The sequence below is a fragment of the Olea europaea genome, unplaced genomic scaffold, assembly GCF_002742605.1.
Source record: "Olea europaea var. sylvestris unplaced genomic scaffold, O_europaea_v1 scaffold439, whole genome shotgun sequence".
Classification (NCBI taxonomy): Eukaryota; Viridiplantae; Streptophyta; class Magnoliopsida; order Lamiales; family Oleaceae; genus Olea; species Olea europaea.
In genome coordinates, this window is record NW_019262696.1 from 199114 (window position 1) to 220099 (window position 20986).

The 20986-nt window shown below is 31.9% G+C and overlaps 1 long non-coding RNA gene across 1 annotated transcript; it reads right to left on the minus strand.

Moving 5' to 3' along the window:
- Positions 1-17650: 17650 nt before the first annotated feature.
- LOC111387931 lies at positions 17651-20669 on the minus strand. Its single transcript, XR_002701480.1, has 3 exons — positions 20361-20669; positions 18129-18286; positions 17651-17890 (listed from the first exon to the last, which is right to left on the minus strand). It is a non-coding gene; the product is annotated as an uncharacterized LOC111387931 (long non-coding RNA).
- Between the last annotated feature and the right edge of the window lie 317 nt (positions 20670-20986).

Consider the following 20986-nt stretch of genomic DNA (forward strand, 5'->3'; position numbering starts at 1 on the left):
TGGACTCCTCCATATACACTGTAGCATAGTGGTGTACCTAAAAGGAGGAATCATTAATTATTAGATATAATGCGATTAATAACAAGCCATGCAAATCTCCTAAAATTGTTTTGGGGTCATGTATTGATTGCAGTGTGCAATACACTAAATCATGTCACAACTAAGTTGGTTAACAGAACGCCATACAAGTTATGGAAAGGCAGTAGTCCCAATTTATCTCATATAAAAGTTTGAGGTCATGACGCTTATTTGAAGCGCCTTGAATCGGATAAGTTTGACACTAAATCTGATAAATACGTATTTGTGGGGATATTCAAAGGAGACATTTGAAAATAAATTCTATTATCATGAAGAAAGTCTTCATTTCACGACATATCGTCTTCTTAGAGAAAATATTTATTCTAGGAAAGGACAATGGGAGCAAAATAGAACTTGAAAGAGTTCAAGAGTTCACAGATATAGTTAACCAAGTAGATAAATCTGAGTTTGATCCCATATCTGATACGAGACATACTCTTGATCAGGAAGTAAAGACTCATGAGGACATGTCAACTCTATGTGAATCTAGTAGGATCATTCGACCTTCAAGAAGGTGCGAATCCATAATCAAGTATTACTGATTCAGGATAATGAACCTGCTAACTGCAACAAAAATAAAGTCAAGTGTTAACGTAAAAAAGACAGCAAGAGGCCATGAAACTCAAGATGAACTCGACGTATGTGAACAAGGTTTAGACCTTGGTCAAGCCTCATGATAGAATAAAACCCATAAGTTTTTGTAAATAGTTTACAAGGAAAAGGTCGATATGGATGGGAATATCCATATATACAAAGTAAGGCTAGAAGCAAAGGTTAAGTGTTGACCTTAGTGAAACCTTTTTCCTGTAGCCTTGCTAAAGTCTATTCTAGTTTTGCTTGCAACAGTTGCATACCGTAACTAAAGGTTAAGATAAGTTTCTATAGAGCTGAAATCTTCGAATTGATGGAAAAAGTCAAAGTGTTTGATTTTATCAAATTTGAAGTCGAATTGTGTGTTTACAAGAAGATAGTGGGAGCATTGTCGTACTCCTAATATTATAAAAAACGATATCCTTATGTTTCAATCGTTGAAATAATGGTTGTTAAAGGATTTATTCATAAACGATATGGGATAAACAACTTGATCTATAGAGGTAGATCTAGAAAATTGCTTAACTCATCCCAATTTACATAGATGAAATCTTCTCAAGATTTTATATGGAGAAACTGGTTTACTCTTAAGCGGTATCTTGGAAAGGTTCCAAACGTGAAGCAACCGTTGATTTAATAGTAGAAATCTAATACGTGATTACTTCAGAAGTAGCAAAGAGTTGCAATCTGGATCATGATGTTCATAAATGAACTTGGAGTAGTTCCTGATATTGTTGATCACATACCATTGTATTGTGATAACAATAGAGCCATTGCGAAAGCAAAGGAACTAAGGTCTCATTAATGATCCAAACATGTATTAAGGCGGTATAATCTCGTCAAAGAGATAATACATAGAAATGACATAAAGAGAAGAACAAATTTCCACATTTGACAATATTGCAGATCCACTGACAAAGAGTTGTCCTAACATAAAAATGATCGTCATGTAGACTTATGATATTGGATATATAAGTGATTGGATCTAGTGCAAGTGAGAGTTTGTAAGTATTATGCCCTAGATCCAATCAACTTTGGACATAAATACTTTTGATATATATAATTAATGCAATTTAATGACAGATCTATTATTTAATTAATAGACAATTAAATAAATATAGAGTTTGTAGATTCAAATTTTCGTAATTTGTTAATCACAAGGAGTTGTGATTGTGAGATTCAAATTACATCTGATTAAATCTTAAATCGTCCGTGGTCGTAAGTAATAACGAGATACGGATATCGTTATTACAAATAGACCATCATGTGTGGCATTTCTTACTTGTGAAGTAAGTAGCTGAATTCACAAGTTAAAGTGTGGTGACACTTAAATGAACACGTAGATGTTTTGTTATAAAACAAAACATTGTAGACCCGCTGAGAGATTCCATATGGATAACTATTTAAGTGTCAGTGGTTAATCTCTAACGTTCGGTAGTGAAATTGATCCTTTGACTTGAGGTCGTCATGGTACTTTATATGAGGACAGTCATATTTTGACGGTATTGGATGTTGCTCTACAAAGGGACGCTAATACGACATTGCTCGGATACGTCAAGAATCATATGAAGGTTGTGATTGACCAATAAAGGATTCGTCACTCTTAGATAGGAGGAGATTATGATCTGCGTTTCATTCAATTAAGTCGATGATGAAATCCTTGGCCAATATGTACTCATAAGTCGAAAAGGAGTTTTCGATTTGAATTGACTTAATAGTAGAGTGAAAGATATAATCGATAATCGAGATTGGCACACTTCCATATCTCGTAATTGATCGGATCATATTGACGAATGGATTATAGTTTCACGGTAAACAAACAAGTTTGGTTTTGTCATACCACGTTACATTTTTCGTCACATGTATTGTCCTAACATATTGTTAGATGTCAATCTGGGATGGCGAGTGTGAATTGACGATATATTAAAAGAGTGTTTTAATTTATTAATTTTAATTAGATCAAAATAATATTTCATGTCGTTAGGCATCGTAATCGGGAACCTGATGGGTCACACACAAAAGAGAATTGAAAGATTGCAATTTGTCAATTAATTAATTTAACAATAGTTGGATAAATTAATTAATTGGATTGATTATTTATAGCCCCGAATTAATTACTTGGATTAATTAATTCACGGACCGAATTTAATTAAATGGATTAATTAAATATTGGATCGGATCGGGCCGAGTCCGTTTGGGTTTATATAAATATATAGCTAGATTTTGAGATCCATATGATTTTCATTATTCTTGCTGGCACAAGAGAGAAAACCCTGGTAGCTGCAATCTTGTTTTCTATGTGGATCATCGTTGGAGGTTGGACAATTGGATAGCTGTGGATGGCGAATCAAGATTGCTGGAACGAAAAGAAAAGCAAAAGGTTTGCAGAATTCTTCAAAAATACAATCCTTATCACAATTTCTACCTATACACAAAGGGATTCTCAGTGGGAATCGAAAAAATTTTAATTTTTCACTGTACATGTATAAGTAGATTCCCAACAGATAGGCTCTAATCTTTCTAAACCCCTTTGGGTTGAAACCATTATTATTGCATGTTATTTGATTAACTTGACTCTTACCACTGCATTAAATGATAAAACTCCATTTGCAATGTGGGATAAAAACCAGCACACTGTACACATTTAAGAATTTTTGGGTGTGCTACCTATTTTCATCAAAATATAGGTAAACTTGAACCAAGGGCTCAGAATTGTGTATTTCTGGCTATCCTCAAAGTACTAAAGGTTATAGGCTATGGGCTAGGGGTTGACGTGGAATTAAAATTGTGATTAGTGTGGATGTTACATTTAATGAAAGCGAACTTCAATGTCTTAAAACAGAAAGTAAACAGAAAATCTGAGCAGGATACACCACCGTTTGAACTGCAAATTCTTGATAGAGGAAATGAAATCGATAATCATCAATTTGAGGTAGAGCCTGAAAATCTACAAGTTTCTTTAGAACAAGAACCTAAGATGAGAGAAGATCAGTATGATGAAAACACAGACTTAGAACACATTGGAGACGAAGATACTCTAAGGAATTATCAGTTGACCAGAGATAGAGAAAGAAGAACAATTAGGAGCCCTAATATGTTAGGATTTTCAAATTATATTTCATATGTTTTCTTAAATATCCAAGATCTAAGTGAAAATAAACCTAGAACTTATGAAGAAGCCATTAATAGTGAAAATAAAAAAGCGTGGAAAAAGGTCATGGAAGAAAAAAAAATGAAATCTTTAGAGCAAAATAAAACCTGGGAATTAGTTCCTAAGTCCAAGAATAAGACCATATTGATTGCAAGTGGATATTTAAGGTTAAAGAATGAAACACAAAGAATAAACCTTTGATATATGAGGTTAGGTTGGTAGCTAAAGGCTTTACTCAAAAAGAAGGGCTTGATTATAGTGAAATATTTTCGTGTTGTCAAGTACACCACTATAAGAGTAATGTTAACTTTAGTAGCTTATTTTGATTGAAAAGTTGAATAACTTGATGTAAAAATGGCACTCCTACATGGTGATTTAGATGAAAAGATTTATATGAATCAACCTGTTGGATTTATTGAAAAAGATAAATCTAATTTTGTTTGTCTCTTGAAGAAATCTTTTTATGGTTTGAAGCAATCCCCATGCAATGGTACAAAAGGTTTGAACTTTTGTTCTATCTTTAGATTTTAAATTAAGCAAGCATATTATTTTTTATATTACAAGTTGGAATATGGTAAGTCTTCCACTTCCTTGCAAGAAATCAATTGATAGAACAAAAGGTCAATTGTTTTCTAAATCTGACATGAAAGGTGTAAAAATGCTAAAAGGAATTTTAAAGTGAAAATAATAAGAAATAAACCTAAATCTAAATTGAGACTGATCCAAACTGTTTATGTTTTGAAAATACGTACGAAGTTTTCTATGATTGATGCAAAGTTTGTCAATACACCCCTAGCAAATCACTTTATTTTAAGCAAAGAAGATTGCCCTAAACTTGATGAAGAGATTAAACATACGGAAAAAGTTCCATATGCTAATGCTATAGGATCCATTATACATACAATGGTCTGTACTAGACTTGACCTAGCTCACTCTTTAGGAGTTTTGAATAGTTATATGTCTAACCCTAGTGAGACACATTTGGAAGCATTAATATGGGCTTTAAGATATTAAAATGTTCTTTAGAATTAGGATTAACTTTCAAAGGTAGTGGTGAAGGAATAAGATTAAAAGGATGCATTGATGCTGATTATGCAAGTGACAAGGATAATACAAAATCTGTTACTTCATATATTTTTACTAGCTGTGATAGTTGCGTGTAAGCTGGAAATCACAGTTGCAACATATTGTGGCACCATCGACAACTAAATCTAAATACATTGTTATTATTGAAGCAACAACAAAAGCCTCGTGGTTAAAGGATTTGATAAATGAATAGGATTTTTTATATGGTGATGTAATTGTACATTCTAATAGTCCGTCTGTTATTCATTTGTGTAAAATTCCTGTATTTCATGAACGCACAAAGCATGTTGATGTAAAATTATATTTTATAAGAGATATTGTAGCGGAAATCCATCGATAAATCTTGATTTCGGGTTCAGAAAACAATCAAACGAACACCGGTTTACCTTGGCTCGACCCGAGACTTTCACTGTCACTTTGGACTGCTCTCTTTCTCTCTAACCCCACAAAGGAGAAATGTGGTGGTGTTAGCAATCTACAAAGGTATGGAGAAGAAGAAGAGTAGTGGTTGAATCTTACTCATAACCTCACATGGCTTCCCTCTCTCTCGGTTGCCTCTCTTCTCTCAACTCCCCTCTCCATTGCTACAACACACACACCACCAAAAAAGGGCTGGGAGATAAATACATATATATAGATTAGTTTAGGTCACTCCAATTGGGCCTAGGGTTCACTAAGAGGGCTACCAATTAACCTAAATTAATGGGCCAATATTCAACTCCATATTAATCACTAAATGGTCCAACTAACCAAAAATCATCCAACCCAAATCCGAGCCATCCAAATGTATAGTTCGCCTCCAAGCCGAGCCAAGTTCATGGTGTCGATAAATAATCCGACAACTATTTTAAATCATCGCCCGAATTATTGGGCATAAAAAACCCAACAGATATTGTGTTTAAAACTTTGACAAGTTTAAGGAAATTCCATTCTTTGTTTAACCCTGCTGATGTGGATACAAAAATCTTACCTTTGAGTAAATTTAAATTATGCTTTATTATTTTAAACAGTGATAATGGTTGACTTAGTGTTTTCAGTTGCAGATACATGTGAGATGATGTAATAGAATGACTACTCGTTTGCAAAAAAGAATTGTTGTGTGAAGATAAAGAATGTTGTATTGGTGACACGGGATTATTACCATAAGCATGTTTCACACGTGATTTTCCTTTGGTTTGCTGAAGAACATTTTATATACTTGGTTTCAACCTGGCCCTTAATTTTTAGTGGTCTAGATCATTTCAAGTGTGTGGTATAAATACCTAGTAAACCATCATTAAGGTAATTGAGTGTGATATTCTTGGGCTGTGTCTGGTATCTCTTCGTCTCGATTTTTCTCTCTGTAATTTGGGTTTTCATCTTGAAGGTGAATGAATTCCTTCGCCTGAATTTATAATCCTTTTGAATAGGTTAGAGTGATCATGCATTGATCCTATGGTTGAGTCGAAATCTGCAAAGTGAGAGAGAGTTGAGGGCTTTGTTCTATCATCTCCTTAATTTGAGATATGAGAGAGCAGTTGTACATTCTCGTGACATATTGTAGTGATTTTTTGCAGACGAGCATCCATATATTGTAGAGCTCCGGGATCTAGGTTTGGCATAATCCTGTGACATTTTTTGTTGTTCTTTATGTTGGATTGTGTGCCCATATAATATATTTTATTATGATAAATTTATAATTTAAAATAAATAAATTGTGATTTTATTAATTTATTTCATTTATTTATTTATTATTAGGCATGGGAATTAAAATGCTTATGATCACTTGTAATAATATAAGTTAGACATATATGTTAAGAAATACACTGTGATAGAATATATATTTTGATCATAAATAATTTATTCATAACCAATGTATAAGGGTTGACACTTTGTATTGGAAGGTTGTAGTATTGATCGATTTACTATTCAGGTTTGTGATTTTTCCTTATCACACAAATAATTAAAAGAGACATTAGTATACTTGAAGTGTACTGAACAAACCATGTGTTGAACTTAATTTTATAGCATGACCTTGTGGAGAATTAATTCCACTTGACTATTGTGTATTTCATCTAAATTCCTTGATAAGATTATGTATATCTTTTCATGATTTTAATGGTTTTTTGTGTCATCAATGGTTGGTTGAGATAAATTGATTGGTCAAATATCTCAATGAGTTGGAAACTTAATAATGAACGAAGTAGAGAACATGAATTCATGTCGAGAATCATCTCCCTAAAAAGGATAGAATGACTACTTAAATATTTTATTGAATAGTTAAAATCTAAGCTCAGTGTTTAGCGAAAACTAAATTTCGACATCTGTGACTAGTTCACAAACCATTGAAGAAAATGATACTTAAGATAGTGAGAATAATTAAAATGGTGAAATGGTCATTTATGCTCCTACATAATTATCGGATTTCAAACGGGAATAAAATACATATACGATAGGTAAGAGGAAAGTATTACACATTTATTAGCTTTGTGATCTTATATATTCCAAGAGTTTAATCTTTTCATTTGGTGGAAAGTGTAAAGACTAATAAGCAGATTGAGTGGTCTATGGTCGACTAGATAGGATCTAATTATTGGAGTTTGAATAATACATGTCCGATCAAGTCCCTATGGATGCTTTATAATGTTTGGAACTTAATTACTGCAATTACAATTAAGGTTTTGGGCTTAATTATAATTACATAAAGTTTTGTATTTAGTTGTAATTACTATTAAAGTTATAAATTTAATTATAATTGTAATTAAAATTCTAGGACTACATATGTAATTAAATATATACTAATTGAATTTGAATTTCAATTAAAACTCCTATTTGAATGTGAAATTATTATTGTATAAGGATTGAACTATTTTATCTCTATAAATAGATATTAGATAGAATCTAGACATCCTATAGGATTTATAAAAAATTAAGCATAATACATAATTCTATAGTTTTCAAATTTGAAGATAAAAAAAAAAGAGAAAATAATTATTTTCTCATCTTATTTGATTTACTTCAAGAATTAGTTTCTTGATTTAATTGAAAGAACGTGTTTACTCACTGGTGCAGTCTTAACTTGGGAGAATATCATAGAGGATTTGGATGCTTGACGTATCAAGTTCTTGGAATTAAAATGCTAGAAGTTCGTGATTCAGAATTTATTGAAAAATTAATTATCGAATTTAGATAAAAATTTGAATTCTTTATTCTTGATATAACATACAAATAAATATCTAGACGATTTTGTTTATTAAATTAAATAAATTACTAATTTCTAGGTAATTTTACTTCCGCATTATAACACTTTAATTTCTGTACTTTGTGATTGTTCGATTCCATTTATTATTTGGACAAACCACATTTTTGCACCTAACATTTAGAAGCTCATGACTTAAAACCTTATTATGGATTTTTGCATAGTGTGCAGTACATGCGCATTGGAGGTGGGATCTAGCTCCTGACTAGATCTCAGAACTTGAATCTTTTTATGGATTTTCCTCTATGCATCATATGCATAATTGAGTCGGATCTAACTAAGGTTAAACCTCTTAACTGAAAAACATTTACAAAATTTTCTCTATGCAGCACATGCATACTTGACCTCATACATAGCTAGGGCTATACCTTAGAATTGAAAACCTTCCGTAAGTTTTTCTCCACATGCATACTTGGGGTCGGATGTCGCTTGGGCTAGACCTTAGAACTAAAATCTTTTTACGGATTTTTGCAAACTGGCTTTTATACCACACAATAATGATGTTACAGAAGAGGCTTCGCTACAGAAGATAAATGTAAAGATTATATAGTAGATCCCTTCAAAATCCTTTACTAGTAGTTCTTTTCTGTGTTCAGCATTTAGCGGGTATACGCAGGAGGTGTTTTCATGTCAAGTCAACATGTTCATATGCTCCTTCTCGTTATTGTGAAGTTTAAGGCCTTAGAATTCGACATTTAGGTAGTGTTTAGTACAAGTGTTTGGCATAATTATCGTGAGTATTATTAAAAAGTTGTTTAGTTGTGAATCTAGAACATGTTACTAATATAAAATTGATAGTTTGGTCCCATGACTATAATTAAATTGCATATTTATTTGAGTAAACATTAAATATTTTCTATATATTTCATCTTAATAAATAATATTTTAGTTCACACCCTCCAAAATTTGTTAAAATTAATATTTTAATTAAATTAATTTATTAGTTTAAATAAAAAACATTGTGTTAACCTTGTTTAACACACCAATTTATATTTGTCACTTTATTATCTCTCATATATCAAATTATAAGTAAGATAATATATTGCAAAGTTGTCGCCCCTGTTTGGCCCCCGTTCTTGCCAAATTTTAATGGTTGGAATAATATCTTTTTGAAAAATACATAGTTGAAAAAGAACGATTTTTTTTTTATTTTCGTGTAATATTATTGTATGGAAGATTATGTGGTTGAAAAGAATAAAGAAAAAAAGAATGAGAAAGAGAATGGGGGCCAAACGGGGATAATTTGGCTAATTTAACAATAAAAAAAATTACCTTTATTCTTTCTTACATCTCATAATAAAACTATAGGGATTAATTTCATTCCTTAAATCAAATCATATAATTTATTTACTACTGTAATACTAATTTTATAGTCATGATACTCAATTATCAATATTTCGTTACAGAGTTAACAAAAAATAAAAAATAAAAAAAATTCACTTAAGACTAACTTCGACAAGATTTATTAGAATTTAACTAGTGAATGGAAAATTTTCATGTCATCACATAATTAACCAACAAACCAAACATAGTGTTGACAAAATATTGATAACAAATTTCGAAAAATATAAATACAGATTAAAATAATGATTCGTATGCGAAAGATAAATTTGTATACAACACAGTCTAAAAGAAATATAATAGTAAAGTAAATAATTCATTTGTGGTCTAATCTAGTTATTTTGTTTTTGAGTTCCAGTGTATAAGACTTTTCAAACATCACTTCGATAGCCACGAGAGTAGAGAGCTCACATAACTTTGCAAGTTTGAATGGACCAAAGAACAAAATAGTGCTACTTTGCCCACGAGTGAATCAAGTGAAAAAGACTAATCCAAAGATGCTAGCAACTTTGTTCCCCTTCTTTTTTCAAGTGCAAACACCTTTAAATTGTGGATTTGCTTTTGCTTTGGAACATGCCTATTCTACAACTATGTGTACTACTAGATATAAAAATAAGCTTTAATGCATAACATAATGCCAAAACCATTATTTTAACCTTTTTTCTTTGGTGGACAGCCAAATTTGGATTTTGCAAGAATATATATTATCTACACTGTTCATATGGCTGCTAAGTTATCAACGAAACAAATAATTGCACAAGCATTAAAATATTCTAACTTGTGGGTCCGTTGAAATACTTCATCTAGAAGTTGAAATTGGTAGAGGATAAATAAATTATTTTATTTCAATGATTTTTAACAGTTTTTTTTGTAAGAAAAGAATATGATATTTATATCAAAGCCTCGAAGGAAAGAACTTTTTTTACTTTGATGAAAAATTTTGATTTTTATTTGTATAGTTAAAATAGATGTATATATCCTAATAATCTATAATGGAATATGAATCACTTCTTATTCACTCGATTTTTGGTGAATCCTAGTTAATATTTACCCTTGGTAGAATTCTCAAACAGGGCGATATCAAGCCTTTTGTGCGCATGAATTTGGGTGCAAACCATATTCATTTTCTACTCTAAGATTAGTGCATGTTTGACAACTTAAATAATTTAGGAGTAAGCTTGATCTATTTTTAACCACAGTCAAACATACTATTAGAGACTCTAAATTTTCATAATTAGATAGTAAAGAGCTGTAATTCAAAAGGCTGCTGGTTTAACTAGTTTCAACATTTTTTCAGGAAAAACTTTCTCACAAATATTTGCTACAATAAGCTTAAAACAAACTTTCTTTGGTTAGGCATCCCCTATAAAAATTCTGTAATGAGTCAACAAAATTGAACAAACCGGAATTTCTCAAATGTTGTCAACAATTTCCATACCCTAGTTCATGAAGTAAATACAAGATTGTACATGACTTGTGTGCTAATCTTCTTTAATTTTCTTGCAGATTCTAAAAATTCTCCGGTCCTAAGCTTGGCCTGGTGGTTGACGAGATTTGCCTGCTTTTCTGTCACGGTCAAAATAACTATCTTTTTTCAGTTATAAAGAAAATAGTAACACATTAAACATATTTTCAAATAAGAAATTACTTAACCAAACAGCAAAATTAATTATACATAATATTGTCTAGTCGAACATATCATTTGTATTACAAACTTATTCAATTTCCAATGAGTGGCCATTTACAAAGAATTTATCAGTTTATTTCCTAAGAATGATTTTTGACCAATTAAAACAGGGTAATAAAGGGAAGAGGGAAAAGTAAACATAAAAGAAAGGCAATATAAAAAGGTTAATTAAAAGCTTCAAAAGTGCATAAAAAAAATGAAAATTGTTAAATAAATAGATTTAATATCTGTTCAAGAGAGGATAAAGTGAAGAAAGAGAATTCTTTTTTTGCTTTATCTGCACATCTAATTAAGGTGACACACAAACCTTTGTCTGACACAGCTCTTATGAATTTGGATACAATAGTAACTGGTATGCAATAATACGTTTGGAAAAAAAAAAAAAATACTTAAGAATAATGCCATATATCAACGCAAGTTATTTGAACCAGCTTAGGAGGCAACGGAAATATTTAATGTAAGTTTTGGTCAGGGCTTGGGAGAATTGGTAGCACTAAATGCATGAAAAAGTTCGACTTGTTGATCATAGTATCCAATGGTACATATCAAATATGTAGCTAAAATGTACGAGCCAATTCAAATTCAAATTGTAAAATTTATCAATGATAGTCCAATTTGAACGAAAAATTTCTCAAACACATCAATTCGTATAAAAGATAGTTTCCTGCATCAACAATTATCATGAACAGTTCAGGTAAGTTGAGAAGAATTTAATTTATAAAATCACATTAGGAGTTATAGATGAAAAAATATAGAACCCTTCTTTCAACTTTTTAACCTCTTAAAAAGATTTAATCCTCGATATAAAAGTTTTATATTTCTCGATGTATACAACGTTAGAAAAATATGTTAAGTGCTGTATGTCATCAAGAGTGATACACACACATCAGACCTTGCATGATTTATTGCATGTACGTACAAACACTTATAATGCATATATTAATACACACATATATATAATTACCGATGACTTATCATATAAATTCATTGGTAAATAAAAAAGGAGCACTGGTGCTCATTACATCATTCTTACACAGAGAGAGAGAGAGAGAGAGAGAGGACACCTGTTATGGATGGGGTCAGGTCCATTGGGAACCCTTCTTTTGTTGGTGTAGTTGAGATCTAACTTTGCAAGAACCATGTGCTTTTCAATTCTTATCATTTTCATATGATTTATAGAGTTTAGCTCTGACTTCATTTTTCTTCCTCCATTTTCTGATGCATTAACCATTACCAACTGAACAACTCCCAGCAATATAACTACCCTAAACAAAACCTTCAAAAACATACTAACACTGCCCATCTCTCTCTCTACTTAAGTAGCACTCTATTTATGTTTTATTCAGACAAGAAATACCTAGTATTTCTCGAATATATGTAGATAAATAAGAAAAGATATTTAGAGGGAGTTTTGGGAGTAATTAGAGAGCATTCAATGGAGAAAAGGTTATTGGATCGGCCAGGTGTTTTACTGCATGGCTATGGTTGTTGGTTTTCTTTATAGAGTGATTTTTATTACTTTCTCGAACTTAGAGAGAGAGAGAGAGAGAGTAGGTGGTTTCGAACGTGACGTGGGGGAAAACACCTTGCTTTATACCACTGACATGAGGCCCCGCCAATACGACTATGTTCTTTTCTTCCATTTGTGTATTTTCATGCCTTAGCTGGTGTCAAATGACGACTAAGCTAGATTGAATCTTAATATTCGACGTTACTGAAAGAAGAAAAATAAAATTTATTCTATAATTTATAGTATTCAACCATACATGCCAAATATTAGTAAAAAGATTATAAAATATTAACAGCTTGTTCGATAAAATTGAGCCATATTAAAGAAATGAATGTTGCAATTTTATCACTTATCTTGTTAGTTGTGTTTAGACCATTATTTTGACTAGATTGAACACGACATGATTAAAAAAGAGATATAACGAAGCAAAAAATTTAATTGTCATGTTGAGTTTTGTTCAATTCAATGTACCATACATGACATTCATGCTATTGCATTTCCACTACTAAAAACTTGTAAAAGACAACACAATAACAATGCCAGAATAAATTAAAAAATGTTTTCCGCATTTAGGAAACTAATCGTTAACATTTATTTAAAAAATCGTATTAAAATATGAATAGGTACTCCCTAGTTGATAGCTTGCTTTGACCACGATTTTTTTTTAAGGATAATTTTAAGTATACATAATTTAGTTTACCTATTCTCACAAGCACGTGGACCCCACGTGAATAAAATAATCTCAACATGTGGTCCTCACATCCCTATTGCGAGTGTATTAAAGCATTAGGTAAAAAAAAATTAGGTACATCTAACATGGTCCTTTTATTAAAGCGTTAGAAAATATATTAGAAATCGTTGTAACACATAAAATTCCCATTTCATGTATTCCCTCCCACAATTCCCCCTCAAATTTTCATTTTATTTTCCTTCTCAACGATTTCATCGTTTCCCTCTCACAAATTCAAGACAAAGAAGACCGAAATTTCCCTTCTGACAATTTCAAGTAACCCTCCCAAGTCCCATCAAGGCTAAGAAGTAAGAAGTTGTCGTGGGTCGGTTGTGGGTTTGTGATTGTGTTGGTATGCTTCGAATCTATTGTCCTACCGTCTTGTAAGGTTCGTCTTTCAATGGGGTTTTTAGGTGTTTGCCGTGTGTTCATCTTCATATGGATCAGGCGTTGGTCTGCTCAAGTTTGTTGGGGTTTTCGTAGGTTTACTTGGAGTCTAATGTCCTGCCATCTTGCAAGGTTTGTCTTCCCGTGGGTCCTCCATTTTCGCTTAGTTCATGTTCTTTCATATTAGATATGCAATCCATAGCATACTATACATGTCATGTAAGTTTGCGGTACAGGATGCTAATGATCCCGACTTAATACGATAACATGTGTAAAATGTAGTAATCTCAGATTGTAGATGAGCATTTATTTGGCACGAAGAAGAATGATTGGTGGATAACTCGATAAGTATTAGATCTTTAGTAGGATCGGCGTCAATGTGTGTTAGTGGTCAAAGTGGAGAAAATATTTCAAATGATTTTGCTGAAGAACCCATACATATGGTACAGTCTACCTATGAAAGTTTCGTTGATAATTAAATGTATTCAATAATTACTTGAGGATGCAAGGAAACATCGATCTATGTCCTCGATATGTTGCATTTACGAAGTTGTTTGCACTGCACTTGTGAAATTGTATAACTTAAAAGGTAAAATATTGTTGCAATGATGCAAGCTTTACTCAACAAAATAGAAAATGCCATTTGAGTGCAACATTGTCATTATTACTCTAATATAACGCTTTTATATACGACTATTGTCTACTTAAAACAAGTACAACAGTTTTACAAGTAAATTATGAGTTTTTAGCAAAAATTATAACAGGTAACTGTTGTAATATATAATAGACAATGGAGTTCTTAGCAAAAATTATTGATACTTGATCATAGAAACAACTATTTGTTTAAATATGCGTAGGAGTATTATGCCAAAACGACCAAATGTGAAACACCATTGTCTAAAACAACGGGTTTTAGCATTAATCACCATGGTTCTTGAGTTAAAACTGTGGTATATTAACAGAAAGGACAACATTTTTAGTTGTCTTCATGAAGCATCTTTTACAATGTATGACTAGACGACGATTATTTACTGTCGTTTACAATTGATAAATTGTCTGTCAACTTTTTTATTGTAGTGCTCCACCATCTAGTGGCGTGAATCTTTACTTGAATTAAATTTTATTGGTAAGTATCGAAGGAAGAATTAGGATGGACAGTGTCGTTATAAGGCCTATACGAAAAGGAAAGTGTTATATGTACAATCGGAGTTGACAATCATACGCATGGAAGGGGGACCCACGATGAATAAAAAAATTGTGAGCCCCCCTCCTGTGAGGACGTTGTCAATTTCGATTGTACAATTAGAAAAATTCATACGAAAAAAGACATTTGAAAATAATTTTTCTAATAATTTTACTTCTTTGTATTCAAATGTTAAATTAAATATCCCGAAAATAAAGGAGTTATTATCTCATTTCTAAACAAATAGCACTTTAAAATTCATGCACTATCATAGCTATTGGCAGCTTGTATGAAGCTTTTAAGAAGATCTTGACTGAAAAGGAATTTTACTTGCTAGATTCTAAGCTTTATATAAAAGACCAAAAGTTAAGGAACAATTTAAAGTTGGAATTGCAAAATTCGAATCTAATATTTGGTTCTCTGAATATAGTTGGCATAAACAGTACCTTTCTAAGATGATTGTCGTATCTAAGAGATAACCCTAGGCAGACACCTGAAACCATCAAGCTAGAGTGCACGAGGAGGAATTTTCGGTTGAAGGGTGAAATGCATAGAGATCAGAAACAATGCTTCCATTGTTATGATTCAATATCCATGCTTTGTCCATGTTGGAATTTTGACTTGACACTTTGCATTTAAAATAGAATTGTATTTGTGCATCCCACGCGCAATACGATATTCAGTTTCCTATTTATTTTGGGGTTGTTATTGTTGGAAAAATAAATTAATTAGTTGCAGTAGTGATCTGAACAATATAATGCGAAAATATAAAACTTATCGTCCGATCGAGTCTCGTGACAGTACGATGTCCTAAAGTGAAATTGCCCGTTAATAATTGCTGCGACAATCACTCCCAGGATACAATGATCATAAACCATTTGTGCAACAATCACGAATGGTTTTTCTAGAACTCTGAATTGTACTCCAGAATAAATATAAAACTCGAATATAAGAAATTCAGAATGTGGAAAGGAGGGTTGATGCAAGATGATTTTTCTATTGTCTTTTTGTGTGTGTTTTTTCCAAAACGAGGTATGAGTTTATATAGGCAAGATGGTAGTAACAGTCTTCACCATGTTAATACAGAATTTTAATGACTGAATAGTGGGTGTTTTAATGGCTGTTAGTGGGGTTACAAAAACAAACAGTCAGAAAATACTGGCTAGTTTTACCCATTAAATAATAAAGAAAAAAAATATTTATTTTAGTCAAGGAAGCCCAAGGCCCCAATCAAGACATTTTAATATCTGTGTGGGGAGTGACTCGAACCCCTGACGTCCCACACAAATGTCACATTTCCCACCACTTTGGCACTTTATCTAATTTGATTATTTATTTCACATTTTATATTTATACCACGAATATATGACAGTTATTACTCTTAAGTCAAACAAAATCAAAAGACTCTTTCTTTTGTATCCCTATACATGCAGGGGTATTCAAATTTATGAGATAGTTATGGGCTATTTTAGAGTTGAGACTTGGGAATTCTTTGTAGTCTCACCTGTTACAAAAATTTTAGGGTTTGCTATGGTTTGAGGTGTGTCAAATATTCTCTATGATTATACAATTTTTGATACAAGGAAAGATCACTTTGCCAACTCATGATTTTTCTCCAATTTTGAGATTTTCCGTGTAAATATGTGTTGCTGTCCTCCATCTACATTTTATTTTCTGGGTTTTCATATTTCTTTAAACGTAGATTCCATGGATAAAGCAAGAAATTTGTTTCAATTTCCAACAAATAGAATCAAAGAGTTAAATCGCTCAGTGTTGGAGCATAGAAGAGATGTTGAGTGGTGTTGGAAAATTTGATGAATGAATCAACACTAGTTTGTAGCAAATATAATACAATACTTTTTGATTTAGTCCCGATTGCACAAGGAATTTAACAAAAAAATGTATTAATCCCTATTTTTGACAGATGCGGACAATTTGGGCACTTTATGAAAAATAACCTTACTACATGTACATTAAGCTTTACCTAATGAATTACATAATATTACATGTTATTCTATCATTTTTCAATTTAAAACACAATCAACATTTTGCATCCAATCTTTTTACTTTACACCATTTTATGTAATCTCTTATGTACCATTTTTATGTACAAGCAGCATAATCCTATGAAAAATTATCCAAATAGTGGAACATGTTCTGCTAATATCTCAAAATTAGTATATGGAAATATCCATTGTAGCTAACAGTATGTCTCTTTTGTCAATGAAATACAAGGATATCCTTAGAGAATAGGTTTATTATCATGACATGGCCAATAAGTTTTCTTAATAGAGGAAGTGTCATTGTTATCGTGTCTAAAATTTTGCATATGGGAATTGGTTTGGCATTGATGATAAGTGTGTGGTGAAATTCATTTCAATGGCTAGTAAGCTCCTGAGAAAGACAGGACATGAAAATTGCAGATGATTTTTAAGCAAGATTTTTAGATGAAATATTGAGGTTTGACCCAACTAACACCTAGAGGAGGTGAATAGGTATAATATGCGGAGTTAAAATTTAACAACCAATAACTTGCAACAAGTTACAAGTTATTAAATTTAGATGATTTGTAAGTAGTTCATAATACGTCAATCACACAAGCGAAAAAGTAAATTCGTAAACATAAATAACACCAAGATTTGTTTACGAAGGAAAAACCCTTGAAAAACTTTTCAAAAGAAAAAACCTTCGAACGGTAAATAATCCAGTGGAAATATTAAACTTACAGGATTGGTCCATACACAACTAAACATTAATAGACTCTTACCCCAACGTATAATCACCGGCGAACTCCTAGGTTGTGCGCTCAAGCACCAGCTCTAGAACCTTTGGACTTACTTTCTCCTGGTAGATCACCAAAAGCGAATGCATTCTTCATGAATTGAAACTCCAGACACCTCTTTGGACTCTGAAAGATATTTTGTAGAGGTTTATTTGGTGCTTTGATCATTTGGATTTTCGATGTTTTAATCTTATAGTTGAGGCAAGAGAATTTTGTAATGAGTAATTGATCTTCAATATTGTGTTATCTTGAATGAATAGGCGTAACATTTAATAGGGATGAGTTTTGGCTTAGGTATATATAATATGTAGAGTTAGTGTTTATTTGGGATTGTAAAAAGACAAAATTGCGAACCAGATTTTACCTAGATATCACTGTCGTTCATGTGCCTATTTGGCTCCTAGCGGGCGGTCTCTTTCTATTAAAATCGCTCAAGCAGTCTGCTGGCAGTCGATGAGCGATTTTCCTTTTTCTTGATCTTCTCGAGTTGACTTTGATTCCTTCAAAATACCCTCTGAATCCCTGAAACTTATTCAATTAATTAACATTTTGGACATGAAAATTGCTAATATATTTGGGACCTGACAAACTCTCCATTTGACATTTCATGACAAAATCATTTATTTCGAGTACACAACAAACAAAATCTTACTCCTATCAAAACTAAACCTAGAATCACAACACCATATTCATTGTTTTGTACAACATGTTTTTTGAAATACATAAACTCAAATGCCAAGTGTGAAAGTACGTGAAAACATATAAAAAGTTAGCATGCATCGATTGAGATAGCATTTCGCTTAACATATACCAAGCTAGCAACATCAAGATATAATATCAATATTATACAAAACACCAAACCTAATATCAATATTACAAAACATCAAAATGCAATGTTTGCTAGCCAAATTTTAAAATACAAATAAATATTAGTACTATTACTACTACTCCCGAATCAAAATACTCTTATCTCCTTTTTTGTTATGAATAACAAAAGGATACCCAATAATCTACTCTGACTCAAAGCATCATCTATGTTAGATCACTCTCCCAGTGATATGTCATCGATTGAACATCCTCTGAAGTGTAGCAACATCCATTGTAAGCCAGTTAGATATGGATTGAAGTAATGGAATGTCGACTATCATACGAGCTTGCTGCTTGACAATTAATGATAGTTGATGATAAGTATANTTCATCTAAAGAGTTATTCTGTTCTAAATTCTCAACATTCTCACTTTCCTTTTTAGATTCACTCTTAACCACAGTTATAAAAGTCATATAGTTCGAACACTCCTCAGAACTGGGAGAATCACTTTGATTACCTAAGTTAGACTCATCATTAGTGAGAGACACATTAATAGCCTTACCTAAGGTCCACTTATTACTAAGTCACTCAACTATAATGTGACCAAATTCCTATCACTCATGACGTTTGACACGTTAAGAAATTTTTCCCGACATCCCAGTATCTTTCTTCTTTCCTTTCTTTCCTGAATTTACTAGAGCTACTCTTGTATTTTTCCTAGGGTCTCTTATTATTTTGCCCAAAATTTCTTAAATTTTTTAACAAAATAAGCAACATCCTCATCTTTTAACATGTCACTTCCTTAACAATATTTAAGGCAATATACTTATTTTCTTCAAGTGAGATATGGTTAGGTCATAGTTTCGGAGTAATCCAACAAGTTTTTGTATCTTAACTGTATCTAAGTCTTTGCTTTCGTCAATAATAGTGACCTTAGATTAAACCTCTCAAATAGAGATCTTAGAATGTTTATCACAATTTTGGTCTCAAGAATTCGTTCGCCGAGGTTGAAACTAAAATTCACTATGTCATTCAATTTAGCATAGAATTCATCATAGGATTCATGATCTTTCATCCTTATTTCCTCAAACATAGTGATCTACATATGCAACTTAGATTTTTTCACAATCTTAGTTCCCTCATGGTGGTTTCTAAAATATCACAAACTTCTATAACAATCTCACATATATGCACTGGTTTAAACTCTTCAGATGATATAGTCATAAAAATGGCATGAACTGCTTTACTATTTTAGTTACACTCAACTAATTCATCCTTAATATAAGTGAAAACATATGTAGGTGTAACAAAACTAACAAATGTAAATGATGTTCGACCTTTCTCTACACTCACCCAATCTCTCTCATCCATAAATTTCAAAAGGCTCTCATCTTAATATTCTAGTAAGCATAATTACTTCCATCAAAGTAAAGAGAAACAAATAGTGGTTGACTCATCTACATAAAGCTAGTTCAAGAAAGAAAATAAGGCTCTGATACCAATTAAAATAGCGAGGTTTGACATAGCTTACACCTGGAGGATGGTGAATAGGTGTAACATGTTGAATTTAAAATTTAATATCCAGTAATTACAACAAGTCACAGATTATTACATTTAGATGATTTGTAAACAGTTTATAGTAGGACAATCACACAAGCAAGAAAGTAAATGCGTAAAAGTAAACAACACCAAGATTTATTTACGAAGAAAAAATCCTTAAAGAACTCTTCAAGAGAAAATCTCCGGACAAACTTGCCAGTAATAATCTACTAAAAATATTAAACTTACAGATTTGTTCCAAGCATAATTAAACTTTAGTAGACTCTGAACCCCAACCTGTAATCACTGAAGATCCTCTCGATTGTGGGCTTGAACACCAGCTCAAGAACCTCTGGACTTCTTTTCTTTTTGTGGATCACCAAGAACGAACTTGTTCTTCACGAATTGAAACTCTAGTCACCTCTTTAGATCTTCTGAACTTTGAAAGATATTTGGTAAAGATTTATTTGGTGTTTTGATCTTTTAGATTTTCAATGTTTCAATCATGTGATTGAGGCAAGAGAATTTTGGATGAGTAATTATCTTCAATATTGTATTCTCTTGAATGAATAAATGTTTTATACTCTAGGGATTTGTCTTGGATATTTATAATATGTAGAGTTAGGGTTTATTTGGAAATTGTAAAAAGGTTGAAAACTGCAAACCATATTTTACTCAAATATCACAATTGCTCGAGCTCCATGTGTCTCCCAGTGGGTCTCTTTCATAGATTCCTTCCAAAGACATTCCCAATCCCTGACAATTTAACCCTAATTAAAACTCAATTAAACAACATTTTGGACTCAGAACTTGCCAATACATTTTGGACATAATAAAAGAATTTAGTTAATTTAAGTGTATATACTCGTCATGGG